The 18716-nt window shown below is 40.0% G+C and overlaps 1 long non-coding RNA gene across 1 annotated transcript; it reads right to left on the reverse strand.

The window, feature by feature from the left end:
- Nucleotides 1–11357: 11357 nt before the first annotated feature.
- Nucleotides 11358–16241, reverse strand: LOC147175860 (uncharacterized). The gene is made up of 2 exons (XR_015094667.1): nucleotides 15253–16241; nucleotides 11358–12428 (listed from the first exon to the last, which is right to left on the reverse strand). It is a non-coding gene; the product is annotated as an uncharacterized LOC147175860 (long non-coding RNA).
- Nucleotides 16242–18716: the final 2475 nt, after the last annotated feature.

Here is an 18716-nt window from a genome sequence, read left to right on the forward strand (position 1 = left end):
AACACACTTTGGAAAACAATTTTCAACCCAAAAGAAAAATAGCCACTAGCCATTAGTTGCAGGGTGCCAACAATCAAATATTGCTGTCCTTCTCTTTTGTAAATTCTATTGCACCTCTGTCACAACAAGTCATCATCAAATGCCTGCTGTTTTCAACCGTCATAAATATTCCCACCAATTAAATCCGGGTTGACCTTTCCAAATGAAAACTATCCAAGGTGCATGTTTTGTACAATATTACTAGATTCCAAATGACGTGGCAAAAATTAGGGAGAGGCTCTACAATGACTACACTCCTCAGTGATGATCCAGCGAGTTCAATAAGTAAACTGAAGACGTGCTGATACACCTGCTTGCATTGGATGATAAATTTATTCAGAGAAATCCAATTAAGATGCCTGTAGACCCCAGTAATCCAGCATTATTGAAGATGAATAAAACTGCAGCATGACAAACCCAGTTGGATTTAAGATGATTGTTCTATTATTGAATAGTTCTCTACCTGTACCTGGTAAGCAGAATAATGTCAAGGTACAGCTATATCGGAATAATTTATTGTTTTTAAATAAATTGCCTTGTTGTGCTATATGATGTTAAAATCATATTGTGTAGGAATGGCAAAGATTTTTGACAATAAGCATGCAAAAAACCCAAAAACATCTTTACAATTAATATGTTGTATGTGCCCCGACGAGCCTCAACATGGCATTCTGATATATATTTGTGGAATATAGGCAGCAAAATCCACTTGTTTTAAAATCCACATCCACATGCTGTCGAGTGAAAATGACTTCTCAGTTGCTCTGGGAATGACCAATCACATCTCAGCTTGCGAACGTCACAAGACCAAACAGAAAACAGGTAAGCTGTGATTGGCTGTTAGCTGAGCCATAAGCAACTGGGATGTCATCTTCAATTGACAGCAAATGTCAAAATGGCTGCTCCCTTTTGACATTTTACTTCCATTTTCGAATGTAACTGTTGTATGTAATGTCTTTTCAAACGTGTTTTTGTTTTGCTGTATTATACAACAAAATAGACATTACAAAACACAACTTGAATTCATGTTTGTTATTAAAAATACATTCTGCAATTGGAAAAAAATACTTGCAAAAGCGTGTAATATGTAATACATGAGATACATTTTTGAGTTCAAAAATACTATCCGGTGACACGACGTGGCAGATTTAGGACTCAGACGCAGAGATAGGAGTTTGAGGCCAAGGCAGATATTTATTAAACAAAAAACTCCTAGTTTAGAGGGAAAAAACAAAGGCTATTAAATGTTAAACTAAAGGCGCTCCAAAAGGGAGGATGTCTAAACTACAAACAAAACAAAATCACTCCTTAACTAAAACTATACTGTGGGTATACAAAGTTACAAACCAAAGTTCACACAAAAGACAGGACAACAAGGCTGAGAACAGTGACTGGCTTGAGTGGCTCTGACGAAAATACTTTGGCACAAGACAGGGGAGACGCAGACCATTTAACACATGAGGGTAATGGGAAACAGGTGGACACAATCAGGAATCAGGGTTGACACTGACACCACATGAGGAAGGGCAAGTGGCCTGAAACGAAAGGAGTCAGAATTTTCTAAATAAAACAGGAAATGACAAGACAACCTCACCGCGGTGTGACAGTACCCCTCCCTCTAGGGCCGACTCCCGACGGCCCAGTCTGGTCAGGATGATCCCTATAGAAGTCCTCAATTAGAGAGTCATCCATAATGAAGCGGGAAGGAACCCACTGTCTCTCCTCGGGCCCATACCCCTCCCAGTCCACCAAGAACTGTCTGCCCCGGCCCCGATTGCGGACGGCCAGCAGTCGCTTCACTTTGTAGACAGGGCCCCCATCCACATTCACAGGAGGCGGCGGGGGCGAGGGAGCCGGAACCAGGGGACTCTCCTTGACTGGCTTGACTTGGCTAACGTGGAACGTTGGATGAACACCAAGGGACCGAGGCAGGCAAAGACGGACATCGGCCGGGTTGATCATCTTGGAGATGGGGTACGGGCCCACAAACCGTGGTGCCAACTTTTGGCATGGCACTTTCAAGTGGAGGTTCTTGGAGGACAGCCACACTTTATGCCCCGGCTGGTATACTGGAACAGGTCTCCTCTTTTGATCAGCTGCTCACTTGACTCTGTCTCTCTGGCGCTCCAGAACCTGCCGAGCGGCTGCCCAGATGCGATGGCTGCGGTGGACCAAGGCATGGGCAGAAGGAACAGAGGCCTCAGACTCCAGGTTAGCAAAGAAGGGGGGATGTAGCCAAAAACACATTTGAATGGGGTGAGTCCTGTGTCAGAAGTAGGCAGCGAGTTATGGGCAAGCTCAACCCAGACCAGGTGTTTGCTCCACGTTGAAAGATTCTGGGAGACTAGGCACCGGAGACCGGTTTCTAACTGTTGGTTGAGGCGCTCTGACTGGCCGTTAGCCTCTGGGTGGTAACCTGAGGTTAGGCTGGCTTTGGCTCCGATTAAGCGGCAAAACTCCCTCCAGAAGCGAGACACAAACTGGGGCCCCCGGTCCGACACAATGTCTAATGCCTCACCAATAATTGCTTGTTCCTTCTCGATTTGCCATGTCACGGCTCCAACCACACAGTTCGGCGAAAGGATGGTCTCTGTTTCCTTAGCTACAGGCTCGGTCTTGGCACTAAAATGTTTCACAAGCCCCCAGTCTATCAGGCTGTCATCTGCCCCAGAGTCTATCAGGGCATGGAGGTCTGTGGAAGTGGTGCGGTGAATGATTTTTACTGGTGTGAGTTTTCGTGGGGCCGACACTGGAGTCGTAACTTGACTCACCGCTTTGGTCCTTTTGGCTGGGCAGGCGGCCACAAGGTGATCTTGGTTACCGCAGTAAAAGCACCGACCTTCCAACTGTCGGCGCCGTCTCTCCTCCTGCGAAAGCCGCGCTCTGCCCAGTTGCATGGGCTCCTCCTCTGGTCCCAAGGGAACGTGTTGGCGCTAAACTGACGAGGAACAGAGAGGAGCTGACACACCTGATGCTTGGGAGAGCAGGGATCCCTCCGTCGTCCTTGCCCTGTGACCGTGGCTCTGCGTAACCTCCTGCAGCCGATGATCCGTCCGGATGGCAAGGGCGATGAGGGAGTCCAAGTCCGGTGGCAGATCAACTGAGATGAGCAGCTCTTGGATGGACGTCGCCAGGCCCTTGAGGAAGACGTCATAGAGCGCAGTGGAGTTCCAGCCACTCTCTGCCGCGAGAGTGCGGAAGCGGATGGCGTAGTCGCTCACGGAGTCTTTTCCTTGTTTCAGGCTGCTTAGCTGCCGGGCCTTTTCCCGGTCTGAACAGGCTGGGTCAAAGACCATCTGAAGGGTGGCTTGGAAGTCCGTGACAGAGCTGCAGAGTGGGGAACTGCGTGCCCACTCTGCCGTGGCCCAGACTCTGGCTCTCCCAGTCAGGTGGGAAATCATGAAAGCCGCCTGGGATCGATCTGTGGGAAAGGCTTGGGGGGAGTACTCAAAATTAATGTCACAGTCAGTCAAAAATGCCTTGCATTGTCCTGGCTCCCCAGAGAATCGCTCAGGAGAGGCTAGCTTGATCCCGACCCGGCATACGGCACGGGCGGAATCGGCATGGCTGCTTGAGTCTCTGGCATGGCAGGAGGGCTAGTGGTGCGACCCAGGTGACCCATAAGGTCCTGTACCTGTGCTGTGAGCTGGACCATTTGCTACCTCCTGAAACATCAGCCTCTGCCCGGGAGACAATTCGCAGTTAAAAGAAAATACACCCATTTATTTACAAACTTAATTAAGCATGGACAGCAAGCAGCCAAGCTTTTGTGGAACCTCCTTTGCTGCTTTTTTTTTTAATGATATTGGCTTGGTGAATAAAACATTTTCAGGGGTTACCTTAATGCTACATTGGTGCCAATAATTTCAATAATAGAAATCGTACAACTAAACAAAACTTTAATTTAGGTTAAGATTTTGTATGTAATACAACACAACTGTATAATGTGATATTTTGTGATGTGTAAACCACTTTTACCTCACAAAATTGCCCCCTTGCTCTTCAGCTTGACATCACAATAATACACTTTTACATGTCAATCATTCATCTTATGAATCTTAATAGGCCTCAAGTCTCCAAGATTGTACTTGATGACCTATCCTCAACTCTGTGAACTGCCCCATGTTCTCACAGACATGGCTATTTTCTCATATTGACCGAGTGATTGTAATATTCTGGATAAAACAATGCCACATACACAGCATGTTCCTATCTTCAGCTGAATAAAGTCATGTTTATTAAACAATTAGTAATAATATGCATATGTGGAAACTAAGCCAAGTCATTGCTGACTGAGCTACTGCTGTCCAACAAGACCTAAAATGGAGTTTCACATTAGTAATCATGATTTGCTAACTGTACAGCCGTAGGTATCAAGCATTAGAGTTACATTTGTGTATCATTTGTTTCACATTTTAATGATTTATGGACATATTCAATACACTATGTGTCATATATGACCTAATTTAAATATTTAATTGACCTTAGAAAATCTGGGTTACAGTATCTCTGTGATCAGGTTGCTTGTAAATCCCAGTTGGCTTTACTCCTGTCTTCAAATTGATTTCAAACCCAAATTTGCTTGGGCTGAAAGTATTTCAGTATGTCATCCATGAACTTATAGATAGTGTGAGTTGCCAAATATTTGTGTCCATTATCTGGTGCACCTGGAGTGCTCCCAAGTTCTGTCACCGTAAGATATTTAGCTTGCCGATAAATTGCCCCAGACATTATTGCGCTAAACGATAATATTGGGGGTTTCATATAATTTTTCAACTAATATAATGATAATGGTATAATAAATAAATCCAAAGAATTCCCACACATGAGTAGTTACGTTCGGCTTTGATAGCAGCTCCATTTGTCCGCATTATTTACTAAATGATGGCTGTCCCTACTACTCAGGGGCCCTGACGCTGAATCTGATGCGCCAAATGCGCCGCTGTTGTGCCGAGGTGGTTGCCGCCGAGGGGGTTTGTATTCTGTGCCGCGGGATCTTGTGACTTTTACCACATAAAAGTGGCGATTTTTCGAAAATGTTCCTAACCCTAACCATAACCTGAAATTTCAAAAAAGTGGTCATTGAACGCACCTAGAGTCCATTGCAGAATGCAAGCGTGTTCTTGCTTTTATTTTGTTTATCTGTGATAAATATTATTTTTCTTGTTACAAAACCTTGTCTCTAAAACTCAAGACCACACGTGTCTTCTTCATGCATTTATTGAAAAACATCCGTACCCGCGGTGATACTGATTTTTCGATGATTCACTCCTCAATATGCTAAGCACGGTTTAGAAGTCAGTCATGACAGGAAAGTTAACTTATTACCCACGCGGTGTCTTTGGTAAAGGCCGTATCTCACTGAGCAGCACAGGATTGCGAGGGTGTGTGCACATAGCGAGTGTTGCTTTTTCGGCAGGCTTTGAAGTACAAACAATGAATAAAAACAACACAGATAGCTGTGATGCGCTGCTAGCAATAATGCTACATGGCTATTAGCAGTGCTAATGCCACGGCTCACAAATAAGAAGGAGAATTGTGTGTGCTTATGAAGATCCGGTGGGACATATGCGAACCAAAATGTTTAAACTGGTTTTAAAAGCCGCTTTACGTGCTCCGGGGTGGCGGAGTGGTGCCGTCGGTGCAGGCGGCGTGGGTTCACTTAACCACCCGGGAGACCATGTTTGTGAGTGAGTGAGTGAGTCAATAGCAACAAAAAAAAACTGTGACTGACAGAGTGAAGCAACGGACCAGCACGTACATGGCTGGAAATTATCGCGCCCGGCATACTTATCAAGCTCATTTTGTATTATCGTACAATTAATTGATTTATTGCATAACGCGACAGCCCTACCCTCTGCCACATTTCTGGTTATGAACAGGGGACTATGGAGTATATAAGAGGAGTGAATGTGTGTCACTTAGAATTCACACATCTACTTATTTTAATTTGACACATTTGAAACGTCAACCATGACTTATTGAGCATACACAAGGGCCATGGCCTTTTCAGTCTTCTTCTCAATATGATGTCCTCATTTAAATCTGAAACATCCATCAAAAAGAAACATGTAAATGAAAGCCTAGACCACCGTGATCCTTATGGAGTTTGTCATTTGTGAGTGATAGCTAACTAATACTTTTCTCTGTTTGTACGGTCACAAACCTCCCAGACATGTTGCGCTTCTTAGCATTGGAAAGACAGCACACATAGGGCAAGATACCAAAGCTAAATGTCTCTGATGTGTGAAGGGAACTATCGTAGAGTGCATATTTTCCCCCGAAGCAGTATGTGTCCTCTGTTTGTTGTTTTTATGGCAGTTGGTGACAATGCGAGAGGCGTAATCATGCTGCACCATGCGATTTCTCAAGCTTGAGTGAGTAAGAATTCAGAGCTGTTGCCAGAGACTTTGTTCCAAATCCCACAACTCGCTAAACCATTTGGATAGATAAGGTCTCCACTCCTTTAACAACAAATGTACGGTTTTCTCATTTATTGCCCATCCGAGAAGCAAATAGTCATTAGTCATACTTCATAGGCCATACTGAATGGGCTAAAAACAAAAAAAGCAAGCATGCATGCATGAAATAGCTTCCATTCTCACATTGTTAGTTACAGTGGTCAGCGTGGAAAAGCAGTCAACATGTTAAGATTTGAAGTTGTGTTTTACTGCACACAAACTAAGATTATAATTCTGTTATGATCCATTTCAAGGGAAATAATTATGCAGCTAATGACATTTAATCCATGCCCTTGCATCCTTCTCTGAGGAAGAGGCATGTGCCAGCCAACAGAAAGAAGGGGTTGCTGCTTTTTCACATGCAACACGCATTGCATAGATTGTGTTTGAAGACCAAAGAGCAAAATCAACAAGCAAACACATTTCGAGGCCGATTTGATCCATCGCCCAATTGAGATTTACTGGTACAACAAATTTAAGCAACAATGCATCTTGAGTGCTCATGAGCTGGATTGTGAAGCTTTTGTCTGAAGCATAATGTGCTATTTTGTTTGGTGAGGGCATGCATTGTGCTGAGAGGCTGAATCTTAATGACTGCAGCGATGCCCTAGTTTTTTCTTTTTTCTTTTAATCCAATGTCACATTGTGTATACTTAAACATCCTTTTTAACAATTGGTGGCAATAGTTACTAGGGTTACGGGTAATATGGAACCAAGCCCAGTTAATTTTAGGTAAGAGATGGAGTACACCCTAGTTTTTAATTTTGAAAATCCGGTCATCCTATGCAAGACTTTAAATTGTCTGTAAGTGTGAATGGTTATGTCTACAAAGTATTTGTGCCCTATTATTAACTGAGGACCATTCCAGGGTGTGCCCCTCCTCGAGCCTAAAGTCAGCTGAAGCTCTCACTGACCAGTGACCCTAATGAGAGTAAGCAGTATAGAAAATACAGTAGAAGGTACGTTGGCAACTGTATGAGATATACACAGTTATCATCAGCAGGCAAGGATTGGCCAATCTGGATCACGGGGAGAATTCCCGGTTGGCTGAGGTCTTTATGAGTGGCCAGGGGCCGCTATTCCGGCCCGCTGGATAATTCCAAACTTAACAAAATGCCTTCAATTGATGTAGCTGTGTTATCACATTGTCATTGCAAATACGTTTTCTACATTGTGTGTGGAGGGTTGGCCATTATAATATACTTTAAGGGATATTCAATACCACTTTCTTTTCAGTGATTCACAACTCTTGAGTAGTCACCAATACAGATAGCAAGTACCGAAACCACTAGTACTTTAGATAGATAAAATTTCCAAAAACAAACAAACATACTAAAAAAATCACAGTTAATTTTAAAGACCTATATGTCCCAGTATAGCATTTTTTTCTTAAAATTGCATGAAATGAATGGCAATAGTTCTCGTAAATTGTGCATGCGCAGTGATGCATATGACGCCGTCAGAGATCTGAGGGTAGTGTGCCTCATTGGCCAATAAATCATGTTAATCTAATTAACACATGCTCAGCCATAATCTGTTTTCAGCGTAATATATTTTTATTAGTGTTTTAAGTGACGTTCTTTTGTTGTGTGGTGGCCGTGAAGTTAGCATCAATTGGTTTGAATTGAATGGGGTGAATTGGTTATAAAGAAGAGCGCTAAGAGGAAGTGCCGTGTTAGATGCCTAAATGTTTCTGATCTCATCCTATTGATCCCTTTTTGTCATTTTGTTCATTGAAGATCTCACATTTGTTCAAATAAACACTGATCATGATCTTGTAAGCACATTCAATTGTAATTTTGATTTTTGATCAAATACATAACGAAAATTTATGTTAGAGAGAATGGTAAGCTATTTTAGAGTAAGACACTAACACGCATCCATTATTTATACTATAAAAAATACATTCATCCTCCATTAAAAACATTGTGAACTAAAGTAGGCTGGTCTGATCCATAAAACTCCAGGCCTGAAAATGAGTCGCGCTCTGGCCCTTGTGATCAGGCAGCAGCAAAGTGTATTTAATAAACGTTCTTACAGATGAACAGCTATGCCTTTCAAGAACTTCATGGCACAAGGAGAATAGGTTTGCCTTATCTTCACTTACTCACTCAATCAAGGAGAATGATTAAGTCTCTTATTCTTTTCAAGGTTGGCAATGTATCCATCCCTTATCTTCTTCCCCATTACTTCATTAAACTAGAGTGTCATCCAAATACCTCCCTCTCTATCGAACGTCACCTTGTAAGAAAGATTACTAATAATAATATAATCCAGCTCTAAGAGATCAAGTGTGATTGCTTTTTGAAATACTCCCATCGATATACATTCAACAAGCATTTTTTTTAATAGTGAAAGAAACATTACTTATTTTGTGTGACCTTTAGATATAGCTGCTCAAAGCAAACGCTACACAGGAGAGCGATCTGTGTGACTTCACAACAGGCCGACAAGGGCATTAAGCTATGGTGATCAAGAAGGTGTATTGCTTTCTGAAAATGTTTACTCTGTACTCTGAACACTGTGCATGGTGGCGCTGAGATGGTGGTAATGTTGAAAAGCAGTATTCTGTGTGTGCTGGGAATAACTCTCCTCCACAGCCGTTGCATGTTTATTACTCCTGCAATTATACTGTTGCATGTTGAAAGCACAAGTAAATGAATTAAGCAGGAACACATTCTCGCGTGGGAGTGGATTCGGGAATGTGCTGCAGTCTCCAAACCTTTTAATGAGGAAGAAAATTTTGCTGAAGACAGAGATCTGTTAATAGAGTTCTAACTTGATTATGGGAGAGCAGACACTCGGTAAGGAGTCCTTTCCACTGAATCCTGATCTATTTACAGTACTTACCATCGAGGCCCCGGCACTGGCTAAGACCATTCAAATGAAGCTTGAGGTTCATTATATGAGGAACCTAATGATGTGAAACCCTCATAGCAATGGTAATGCACTGATTTGTCATTATTATAACATTGTATTTTAAAACTAACTTTATGGAATCATTTTGTGTAATAATAATGACCATATTACACAACTTTTATATACAGTCGCGCTAGTACACAAGTTAGCAACTGTTTCTCCCCAAAGTTTGCAGTTTAGTGGTGCTGGGGCTTTTCTTAAGGTGGTGGTTGTTGGCTGGCTAACGTTGACGTTAGCTAGTTTTTTGAGCTAGCGAGGTGATTACTACTGAGCCTACTGTTGATTGGTTCAGTTTATTGTCTATATTGTAAATGGATTAATGTGTTGCTGCCTCTAAATTATATATATATATATATATAATTTATCGGAAATTAGAAAAATATGCATTTTCGGCATTCGGCCAAAATAAAATTGGAGCCGAAAAAATATTGCCTAAATAGGATGTTGTGAAAAAACATCATGAGCAGTAGCCGAAAGCTAGCGTCTTGAGGCTAACCCCGTCGATGCTATCTCAAATCAGCGGAGAGGAATAATGGCAACGGCACAAAGTGTTAGCGGAAAGCAGTATTGTGATTTCCGTATGGTGTGTGCGCCAGCGAGAGAAGAGGACGCGGAAGACAACACAAGGCAAGTGTGTGCGTGTAGCAGCTACGCGCTATCTTACAGCAATCGAACTTCTTATTCTGCAACTGAAGTGTCGTAGCAAATTGTTTGCTGCTGAAATGCAAATAAAGCCCCCGTTGAATAAGCAACACGGCGCCCGGTTCCTTTACATGATAAACACATTTTTTTCATGACCGAGATGAGAGCTGCGTTATCAGCAGCGACCCAAATCAATTGAGGCTGACGAGTGTCGACACTCAAAAAAGTTCACAAAAGTAAAGCTTCATCTCCAAATTATTACATCCAACAATGTGCAGAAAAGCATTGTGTCTATGTGCTAACGACAACTTTATTTATCATAGAATAACAAACACAATTACATGACACTGCACTGTGTGCTTACTGTATGCTTGTGGTTATTCTCATTCATCCACCTAATTTATTTCTCAATCATTACTGTAATAATATGTGTTGAAAATGTGGAGTGGACTGTAGCTAATGGTAAGTCAGAGTTAAACATTGTTTTTTATTGGTATGCATTTTTTTATTTTTTTATTTATGTATTTATTTATTATGGATTTCTTTTGTTTTCGGTTTTCGGGGGAAAAATCGGCAAATATTTTTCATTTCGGTACATCCCTAGTATATATATATATATATATATATATATATATATATATATATATATATATATACACATACCCCCCCCCCCACACACACACAGTACAGGCCAAAAGTTTGGACACACACAACACATCTCATTCGATGTGTTTGCTGTATTTTCATTATTATTTACATTGTAGATTCTCATTGAAGGTATCAAAACTAAGAATGAACACATGTTTTAGTTAGTTTTAGATCTAGTTTCTTCAAAATACAAAAAAACTAAAACATTTCAGGTGACTATTCTTGAAGCTTGGTTTTCCAACAGTATTGAAGGAGTTCCCAGAGGCGAGAATGCCAAGAGTGTGCAAAGCAGTAATCAGAGCAAAGGGAGGCTATTTTGAAGAAACTAGAATCTAAAACATGTTTTCAGTTATTTCACCTTTCTTTGTTAAGTACATAACTGTGTGCATTCTTAGTTTTGATGCCTTCAGTGAGAATCTACAATGTAAATAGTAATGAGAATAAAGCAAACACATTGAATGGGATGTGTGTGTGTCCAAACGTTTGGTCTGCACTGTATATATATTGATAGAGTAGACAATATTAAGTATTGTACTCTTTGCGTGTTCAATTAACTGAATGGTGAGATTCTGTTGAAGGAGTTCCTTTGCAAAGATTTAATTACCAGAAGCTTCTGGTCCACATTGACAAATTCACCCAAGCGATGTCTCTGTTCTGATGTGGCTCCTTCCTCTTGGCTCACATCGCTATTTATTCACAAAGAGGGTTCAGAAAAAGGTCAGCCCACAACCCACCTGGTTACAACTTAAATGTATACAAGAAAATCCCTCTCTCCTCCCTTCTGCAAGTTCAGCAAGTTCCCATAGCTATAAATCAGATTAGAGAGAAACAATCACACATCGGCCCGTCTCCTACGGAAGAGACAGATACCAGACCCATACACTCCCTTATTTTCTCAGGAGTGTGAGACACATAAAAATGCTATTCATTTAGCCATACTGAGTTAACATAATTATAAACGGCTAAAATATAATTTAAAACTGAAAAACAATGTTAATAACTTAACAATCCCTCATTTGAGCTCTTGAGAGCTCAACACATTAAAACATTTTTTTTCAATGGTTGTGTGATAAAAATAATTATCCTTAAAACATCCCTTTAGCAGAAGAGGAGGTAATTTAGCAATCATATGACATTAAAAAACAATTTGATACATTTAAAAGATTTTTAGTGAAATAAGCATAGCATATGTGAGGCTTAACATAAAATGTTGTTCATTAAAAAGTGTCGCAATATATCGGCAGACGAATATGTGTTCTTTGAAGCCATCTTGTGATGAAGTTCTTTGAAGGTCTTTTTTTTTTTTTTTAATGAAAAGAGTGTCACAATAGTTCGTCTCTTCTTTAAGAATTTGGGGTAGACTACCCAAATTCTTCGATTTGTCACCTGGGATTATTCTGCCCAAAATGTGACTGATCAAAGGAATGATTGCCCAAGAAAAGGCACTTGCTCTTGATCCGTTGACTGATGTCCTCAAACGGCAGCTCCGGAACGGCCGCTCCAAAACGATCACTGGGTCAGCTGACGTGGCTCCAGGTCGGAGGTGATAAGATTGATGCTCCAGTTGTGGAATTTCGTCTCTCCTTTCAACCTGAGAGCATCAGTTGATGAGATGGCCGAGCCTGGCACGTCTCCGGAAGCCTTGTAGACCAGATGTGGCATTTTCTCTGTGCAGAGAACTGCACAAGATTTCCTCACCAACCCCCTGAGGCCGTTCTCCTGAGTGCAAAAACTTTTCATTTTTAGTTTCTCATAAACTCACATAAATTTTATTTGGAGGAAAAAACCCTGATAGTTTTTGTTAGTTGGGATTAGTAAATGTTATTTGATTAAGATCCGTAGGTCCTGTGCTGTTGGAACAGGAAAAGATCTATTTTTGTGACATTAAAATAGAGCCCAGCCCTTGATTGAGTTGAATGACATTCGCTCATTCATTAATATAAGACAGAGCTTATAAATATTTATCTTTCAAATAGGTTTTGTTCAATAATAGGTAATTTTTTTACCATGACTTAATTTGTTCTAAATTTGCATAACTGTGCCTTTCATATCTCTTATTCTCTTCCCAGAATCCCATGACCGGCCGAATCCTGGCATGCTGGGAAAAACTCACATATATTCATATTATCTATACTCTTTTGCAAACACTGGGCTCCAAACATTACGTTTTTTACATATAATTCTGAGATAAAAGATATAATATAATATAATTACCTTCATTCGGCGAATATGCATTATTGTCCTTGCTTGCTTCAGACTTACTTTGCGATCGATTTCCTCTGATAGATTTCTTCAAACTGTGGATTATCATTTTCAAACTCATCCTGTCAATTGGAGTGTAGGCCGATACCCCACAACCTTTTTAATTTCGTTTTTAAGTTTGATTTTAATTTTCTAACTCGTCTACATTGGTTAAATTCATAAACATAAACTCCCTCATTTGACAAAGATCCACTGATTTTTTCAAACACGTCAAGATAAAGGGAGGACAAAATAAAAACCTCATGACTCAAAAGACGTCATAAATAACTCAACCCTCTAAATCAGGCTATGAGATAAACAAAAGAGCTACAAAACACTATAAAACTAAACATAAGCAGATACAACTTAAGACACTAATATATGATGACTTTGGGGCCATAAAAAACACAGCACACAAAATATTTCTGGGATTTATAAATCACAGTGCTGTTAAAAAAAAAATCAAACTTAGCCATCAAACTCTTAGTTAGTCTTTTACTTGTTATTACTCATTCTCTTCTATTATTTATTTTATATTATAGCTGCAGCTGGACGAAGTCCAAAAAAGTTCCTCACGGGGAAAATAAAAATATATCATATCATAACATATTAATAAAATTCCCATTGTACCAATTCAGAAACTGATTCTCCCAAAAATATAGGCAAAAATTTAGTAGGCTATAGATTGAAATAAATTTTCTCAAATCCCTCATTTCAAATTTACATATGTCGTTTTCAATTTTCTGAAATATCTTGCTATAGATCACAGTTCCCCACTCAATACATTAAAATGCCTTGCATATCACTATGTAGCATTTTACTGAATGGATCACATCTCATTCCGACCACCAACTTTCTTTGTCCAGACCCCCAGCAAAAGGCAGGACGGCAGCTGTTGTCAATGTTCAGTCCTGGCCAGCATGGCGGCTGTTGTGGCAGCAACGTTCAAAGCAGGCATTTAGATTTCCTCTGGATGCAAAACAGCCATAGGGGAGAAGTCACTAGAATGAGGCGTATACACAGTCACTGGGCATCGAGGAATTTGAACATCATGTTTTTCTTAGGCACAGGACGAGAAGACTGTTGCTCTGCGGCTTTTGACCTTTGATCTCTGCCACATCCATTCAGACGCTGTCTGCAATGTGGATCCGATGACACACAGTCTTTCTGAGAGCTCACCTGATCAAAAAATGCACATTCGTTGATACAATGCTTTAAAAATGCCAGACTGAGGACATGGGATCATAGCAAGACAGTTCACTCCCTGCTTTTTCAAAAATGTTTCGTAAAAAACACAGCCTCTTTATTCATTTTTCTTTTTTTTTTTTTTTCAATACCCCTTCAAATAGCTACTAGCCATACAACGTATCAGCAGCTGGGGCGCATCCCGTTCGCAGTTTGTAATCAGTGAAGGCCATCAAACCCTCATCTGCCTTGGAACTCAAACATCAGTTTCTAAAATGACACACTCAGAGAAAAAACAAATATTAAAAATCATTATCAACATGTCAATTTCAAAAACATTCATAACTCCTTACTCAACTATCTTACTTCCAGCCACAGCTATAAAGATGTAGGCATAATTATATCAACTCTCAAACAAAATGCCATTATTTTATCATTACTCTTTATTCATTTGTCCCGAAAAGGGAAAGTTAACAAATTAACCATCGTCATCATTAAAGTGTAAAGATTTATTAGCTCAGTCAAATACTATTACTTATTTTATATTGTTTATCATTCCTCTCTTACCATTTTGACAAAAAAAGAGTCCCATTACGAGGACACATTATGCTCACAGCGCACAGCTCAGCCCCCACCTTTTTTTCTAACCTAGAAACGGGGGAAGGGGAGGGGGGGAAAAATCTTAACATTATAAATCGCAAAACCTATTTTATCATATTCCCATTAATAAAACAAACGCCACTATCACAACAATATCATCCCACACAAAACAACACCAAACTTAGTTAAAATATTAAAGAAAAACAAACAAAATCCCCATATGCACACTTCTCACTTACAAACCCCCACCTTTTTTAGAAGCTAGGTCACACACTCAAATGCATACGCACACACTCTTCAGTCATTATTTAAAAAATAAAATAAACGGTGTTATTCCTTCAATTCGTTGTCTACAAATCTTATAGCATTTAAACCGCAGCTTCGTACGGTAATTTCAGTAAACGGGTTAACTTCGAACACATCACCCGTAAACTACTCCAACAATGCTGGAGTCATTTTAGCACCAAATTCAGCCTTTTTCCATTACCAACAAAGAAAATACAAAAGTCTGACATACCATTTTGTCCAGCGAAAGCTTTGTATACAATCGATCCATAGTTCGTTTTTTCATTGTTCATCGACGCTTTTATTTTTCGCTGAACCGGAAGCGCATTCAGGACAAACCATTCTGTATCCGGGTCGAAATCGCCTCCATTTTTGTTTGTAGTTTTTGATGTATACATTCGGTTTTAATACAGTGACGTCTCACTTTTAGTATTAATAGTTCAATATGTTAACACATATGGCCACACACAGACAGACATAAGAATCACGTGACCTCTCGTTTATACACAGCGGTTACCCAATCCCGCTGAGCTAAACTGTTCTCCCTTTATTGCAAAATTTTTGCAAGGCGCTTATTTTTTAAGAAATTTGTCACGCGCTCACGAATTCAACCGTGGAACAAAAGGAATTCAAACGGGAATCCTGACCTCAAAACTACATATTGTAGAAGCGCCTACAAAATAAAATAAATCACGTAATCTCTCGATTGCAAATACAGTGATACAAAATCCAATCATCGCTGTAATCAACCTGGACCCCTTTCTGTTCAATTTCAAACAGGCGCTTTTCCAAAAAAAAAAACATATTACGTGTAAATAGGACTTTTTCAATAAGAGCCATGAACAAATATGATACTCGTCCCCAAATCGGCCAAAACTGCTTAAAAAGCAGAGCGCATACCATAATCTTCAATATATATTATGGTCTAAGGATTCTTCATAGCGTTGACGAAAAACAAAACAAATCAAAAAATTAACCGCTATTTCTTCCTGTACAAAAAAAGCTTCATCACTTCGAGTCTGCATTACGTCACCTTCAAATGCACCACTCCACGACGTGTTTAGTTCAATATCGTCGGAATTATCACAACTCACAATAGAACGACATCAAACTACACTCGTTCACACAGATCTCTTTTAAAATTTAGACAATTTTGGAAGACAAAAAAACCAGCTGCAGCGGACCAGACAGACAAAACTTCTTCTACGTGGATAAAGATCTCCACTTACCGTACTTTATTTATTTAGGCCTAGAAGTTCCGCCCGTCTTTGAACGCCGCAGCTTGTTCCACGTCAAAATAACACCTTCCGTTTGGTTCAACGGAGGAGACCATTCGTTATAATTCAGCGTCGGTGGTCACCATTTGTTAGAGTAGACAATATTAAGTATTGTACTCTTTGCGTGTTCAATTAACTGAATGGTGAGATTCTGTTGAAGGAGTTCCTTTGCAAAGATTTAATTACCAGAAGCTTCTGGTCCACATTGACAAATTCACCCAAGCGATGTCTCTGTTCTGATGTGGCTCCTTCCTCTTGGCTCACATCGCTATTTATTCACAAAGAGGGTTCAGAAAAAGGTCAGCCCACAACCCACCTGGTTACAACTTAAATGTATACAAGAAAATCCCTCTCTCCTCCCTTCTGCAAGTTCAGCAAGTTCCCATAGCTATAAATCAGATTAGAGAGAAACAATCACACATCGGCCCGTCTCCTACGGAAGAGACAGATACCAGACCCATACACTCCCTTATTTTCTCAGGAGTGTGAGACACATAAAAATGCTATTCATTTAGCCATACTGAGTTAACATAATTATAAACGGCTAAAATATAATTTAAAACTGAAAAACAATGTTAATAACTTAACAATATAAAATTCACTCAGGACAACGTCGGCTGAAAGCGAGAGCAAAATGCAACGTTTTGCCCAAATGACTATTAAGGGACTTTTTGCAGTTCCAAAAGCACAGTGAATATAGAAGTCCTTGGGCAGAGAACAATAGTTAAGAATAGAGCAGGCAACAACAGCAAGATTTGAACACCACATACAGTAGCTTGTAAAGACAGGGATAGAATGGGTTGCATGATATGATATATTTACAGCAACCTAGCAAATACAGGATTTATTCTTCCTTTTTTTTGCATTAAAAAAAAAGGTGTGCCACACGTATGCCAACATTGTAAAAATAATGCATTTTCACACCACCCTGACAAAAAACTGTTTATGAATGAATGAAGACTGGATATGATAGCATGACAGTGACCGCACACTTTGCTGGAGACGTGTTTTAAGCACAAACTGCAGTGTTGAGATGATTGCTGTTTTAGTATGAAAGTGAAAATGTTTGTACTTGTAGTCTCTAAAATGTAATTAAACAAGGCACACGCTCATGACAATATCTCAAAATAAATCAGCTCATTTCTCTCATTGCCAGGAATATGTGGGTCATCAGCTGATGAAGGCAGACTTTGTATCAGTTGACTCAGCAGGATCGACGATTTACAGTAGCATTGTGGCCTGCCAAAACAACCACTATGGTGCAGCAGCACAGTAGTTCAAGTTGTTTTGTGTAACACTGCACAGACTGAGAAAATAGCTTCCAAATTATACACAGTGGCACTGGAAAAATATATAAATAAGTAACTACAATAACATAACAGTATGTCCTAATATATATATTGTAAAATGCAGGTTTGTACAGTCTCTGCTTTTGCTAATTAATGAATCAATTACAGTATGCCATGTTAAGGAATCAAAATATCCCAAATGCTATGCTTTAGATAGATGATATCAGTACAGTTGTTAAGTTGTTATGGTTAGATATGTTTCCCTTTACTACACTGTTCATCAGTTTGGGGAAGGTAAAAAGAAAAGCTATGAATCACTTTGGAGTTACCAGGTTGAGGACTTGCAAGTACCTGTGCGTGTGTCCTTGTGTGCGCTGCACTTCCACAACGTATATCTTCTCAACATTAATTTTCGACCTCTGTTGCTGAACATGAACATTTGCTTTGTGTTGTAAACAGCCTTTGTCTCGAGTGATTCATGTAGGCTGCAGCATTTTAAGCGCATCTACGCTCTCCAGGCAGTTTTAGTGAAGTGCAAATTCATAATTCAAATTTACGTCTCAGTTTACCAATATATCACAACACTGTGCTCCATTTCAGGTGGCTTGGGAACTGTGGGAATATATTCGGGCCGGCGTTACTATAATTGATAATAAATGCAGCGCGTGTTGACAGTGTACTAAAAATGGTGTTGTACTGCAGACAATGGAAGGTGGGGTGAAACCCTTTTTCCAGCAGTTTTGATGGGTGGCATCACTGGAGGTAACACCGTTTAAAGGACCTTATTGAATTTCGTCAAATTTTATTGGATTTTTCACATTTTTAGATTCATTTTCCGATACAGACTCCACACAGGAACATACAAATCAGGCATGAAACATTTTGGTGTTACTGCGCGTAGTGTGCGCTAGTGATGGCAAAATGAAGCTTCATGAAGCACTTGTGATATTTTTTGACTCCCCTAGATGGTGCTCTTGGTTTAAATATGAAGGCTAGTGCAAAGGAAATTGATTACATTTCCACTGCATCTTTCAACCAAGAGTGCCATCTAGAGGAGTCAAAAAATATCACAAGTGCTTCATGAAGCTTCATTTTGCCATCACTAGTGTGCGCCAATAATCTCAACACAG

This window comes from Leptonotus elevatus, chromosome 4 (assembly GCF_054856555.1).
Source record: "Leptonotus elevatus isolate MCC_2025b chromosome 4, RoL_Lele_1.0, whole genome shotgun sequence".
Classification (NCBI taxonomy): domain Eukaryota; kingdom Metazoa; phylum Chordata; class Actinopteri; order Syngnathiformes; family Syngnathidae; genus Leptonotus; species Leptonotus elevatus.